We start from the raw sequence: 3,709 nt of genomic DNA, 5'->3' as shown, positions 1-3,709 counted from the left end.
TTTATTTCTCTGGGACAAATTAACCCAGTGGCTTTTTTTCATCTGTTGTCCACAGACAGATGTTAAAAGCTTATGATGAAAACATAATAATAAGAAGAATACTCAAATTCAACGGAATGTTAAGGACAACTCTGACCTCCTGTTCTCGTTCACTCCCGCTGTCTGCCTTTATCTCTTTTAGCTTTTCCCGCCTCTGTCTGGTCTCGTCGACGCTCCAGGCGAGACACAAGTCATCTCAAACACACCTGATGTAAACACATAAATGCAGGTTTCACTCACACATTCAAAACGTTCATGTGTAGCTACAGTTTCTACCGTCGTTTCTGTGCTGTCCGTATGAAACACGAGGCCTTTGAGCACGGATTGAAAGTAAAATCTGGTTCAACTTTGGCCAACCAGGAACTCTGATTTAGTGACGCATGGATGATGTCCGTTTTATTTCACAGAAGTGCCAGCCATCTGAAAATTGATCATGGAGGAGAAAAAGTAATTGTGGTTTTCTATGACACCAAGTCTTTCCTGTCAGAATAGAGCTGTAAGAGAAAAAAACCTCACCAGATCAGCACCACTTTGACATTTCACACTAAGACTCCTCCCACTGTAAGTAGCAGACATGCGCTAGTAAATAGCATAAGAAGAAGAAGCCCCTCCCTGCTTGTCCAGTGTGAACAGCATGGCCTAAATGGGCGTTCAAGAATTTGCATTTATCCTGTTTTTGAACATCACATGCATAGTTACTTATACATAATGTTGGAGAAAACGGTTCACATTAGGCTAATGAGCAACATCATGTTTGGCAGTGAAGTTCTGAATGAGCAGTAAGCATGTGTCTGTAGCACTTAATGTTCCTGCACTTTAGTATTTTGGGGTTTGAGAGATGTGAGTCAACACAGCCAACATGTAAGTTGTCTTTCAGGCCATTTTTTGGATAATTTTTCTGTTCTTTTATATTTTCTGTTGGAGTGAGAAATGTTCTCAGATTTGTGTCTAATTGTTCAGAGCTCCTGATTGGACGAGGACCTCCAGGTTAGAATTTAAATACTGAACACTTCCAGCTGGCAGTGACGAGAGTGGGACTTTCTTCCAGGTCACTGGTACAAATGTTTGAACACATAATAAGGAAAGGAAAACTGGTTCTTTGTGTCGTCATCATGACCCATGGCCACCCGTAGACCTGCAGCCCCACATGTTCAGCCGTCCTCCAGGTGGGTTGGGAACAGCTGCAACTCATTCCGTGATTGCTGCTCAGCCTGAGGATTGGAACGGGAGCATTCTTAAACCTGCAGCTCTCAGGTTCAGCCAGTCTGGGAACATTTTGAGTTTTTATGTGAAAGAACAAAAATTATAGTTTTGTCGTTTGGGGCAATACAAACAGCAATTAATAGCCATTTTATTACGAATGAAACTTTGTACTGTTGGAGAGCAGGTTTTTATTCTTCAAGCATCCTCTAGGCAACAAGTCAGAACAAATTAACCATATATTAAAGAAAGCTTGTGCTGATGTTAGTTTTAAAATGTATACCATCTTTTTTAATTATCTTACAGGAACAATCCCGTTTGATATTTTTCATTTCTACTTTTACGGCAACTTTTAACTTTCTCTTTTACTGAGAGAATTAAAGGCAGATGAAGTAAACAGTCATGAAATGATGCTCAGTCATTTCATCTGTGTCAGGATTACTTATTTTTCTACAAATCCATTTTTACCAGGAGGAATTGCGTCAGGCTTCCAGTGATTTGGTTGAAATGTTGAGATCTGTAACTAATGGTTCAACACTAATCAGTAAGTGTTACATTGCAAACTTGATTTTTTTTAATAAACTGTGCGTCATGGCTACAGAACACCTTAGAGACCCAGACGCTGGAACCCGGAAGAAACACAGCGAGAGACGAGCATGGCAGGTAAAGGATTTAATGGCGAGGTGAGGAAGGTAGAGCGTGAACAGAGCTGGAGGTAGATTCCAGGCGAGAGGCAGAGGCTGGTGGCGTAACGTGACTTAACTGAAACTTGACGCAAGGACCAACTATGCACCATCAGGGGCAGGGACTGGCGACGAATGATGATCCTGGAGCTCCTCATGAAGCCAGGTGAGGAGATGAGGTAAGTGGTCGCAGCTGGGATGAATCAGCAGCCAAGCGAAGAGGAGAGGGGGAGGAGACTGACAGAGGCACCATGACACTGTGATGTGGTTTGATTGGAGTTCTGTCATCTGTTTAAGGTCAAATTTATATTAACTTCTATTGGATATAGTCCATAGCATTTAGCATATTACACTAATCACTTGAGTATTTTATTTATTCACATTTAGTTTAAATAAAGCTCAGGGTAAGAACAGAGTCTAAGCTCAGTGACCTGTGCAGGAAAAACAAGCTTCTTCAGGGAGTACCATCCAGCAAAACATGGCCAGGTTTGGGGGGTTTGTTCCAGAATGCATTGGTTTGGGTTCTATTTTTGCATCACCACCTAGCTGGCACAACTATTTAACTTTGTAGTAGTTATAAAATGCTTATGCATTTTCTTCTGTTGTTTTATAAAAATTATAGTCCTTAACTGGTTTATATATTTTTTTTGTTTTCCACCTGTTGTTCCAAACACCCCAAACCATCATAGGAGCTGACTCTTTTACATGCTGAGCTGGGAAAAAGGACGGTTAAAGGGGCGGCCGTGGTGCAGTGGTAGGGCGGTCGACTCCTGATCAGAAGTGAGCAGGTTCGACTCCGCCTTGCCCGCCCATGTGTCGAAGTGTCCTTGGGCAAGACACTGAACCCCGAATTGCCTCTGGTGGGAGGTTGGCGCCAGTGTTCGGCAGCGGAGCCACCACCAGTGTGTGAATGTGTGTGTGAATGGGTGAATGGGTCTGTGACTGTGAAGCGCTTTGGGCCCTCGAAGGAGGGTAGAAAGCGCTATACAAGTATACGCCATTTACCATTTACCATTTAATATCCCAGAAGAGTCTGGTCATACGGAGGAAGATGAGTTCTTCACGTTACACCAGGGACAAATTACTGGCTTTGAAATTCTACTTTGCTGAAAACACTTATTAATAGTTAAACAATTCATATATTGTAGTTTGCGATTACTTCAGAAGTTTCCTTGTGGTTCTCTGACTGTGGTCTTGAGTGGATTTAGAAGCAGCTTATGGCACTCCTAGATTCACAACCATTTATTAATGTCATTTAGATGTAATATATATATATACACACACACACAATAGGGCTGGGAATCTCAGGTTAGCTCACAATACGATGTGATTCATGATAAATGGCCCACGATTCTGATAGTATCTCGATGTGGCAGACATTGCAATAATCAATATATTACTTTACTCTATTACATAACTATTTTTACAACAAATTCATCTTTTTATTATCTTTTATTCTCTTTTTTTTTGAACAATTTAAAACACAATATGTCAATTTAACGCCCTATCCAACATTATAATAACATTATCAATAAATACTAACGTATCTACACTAATTACATGCATTTTTTGGTAAAGTGCAGAGTGTATATATAACAGCCTTCTCACTTCAAAGAGCAATAAACATGGATATAAAACTTCATAATGCTGCATTTTAATTCATTTCTGTCAGTTAGTTTATTATTACCACATATATGACACTTCTTCTTTTCCTTTGGGCTTTTCCCTTCAGGGGTCTCCACAGCGAATCAGTTTCCTCCATCTAAGCCTGTCTTCAGCATCCTCCA

At 40.8% G+C, this 3,709-nt stretch overlaps 1 long non-coding RNA gene across 1 annotated transcript in view; it reads right to left on the bottom strand.

Annotated features, from left to right (window-relative positions):
• LOC118597932 overlaps positions 1 to 3,709 on the bottom strand; it is a 14,260-nt gene that overhangs the window by 8,661 nt on the left and 1,890 nt on the right. Inside the window, exon 2 of the long non-coding RNA XR_004946959.1 lies at positions 137 to 245. This is a non-coding gene — a long non-coding RNA (uncharacterized LOC118597932). The remainder of the gene's footprint in view (positions 1 to 136; positions 246 to 3,709) is intronic.

This window comes from Oryzias melastigma, linkage group LG21 (genome assembly GCF_002922805.2).
Source record: "Oryzias melastigma strain HK-1 linkage group LG21, ASM292280v2, whole genome shotgun sequence".
Taxonomy (NCBI): Eukaryota; Metazoa; Chordata; class Actinopteri; order Beloniformes; family Adrianichthyidae; genus Oryzias; species Oryzias melastigma.
The sequence above is the reverse complement of the archived record's forward strand: the minus strand, read 5'-3'. Positions and strand labels throughout refer to the sequence as shown.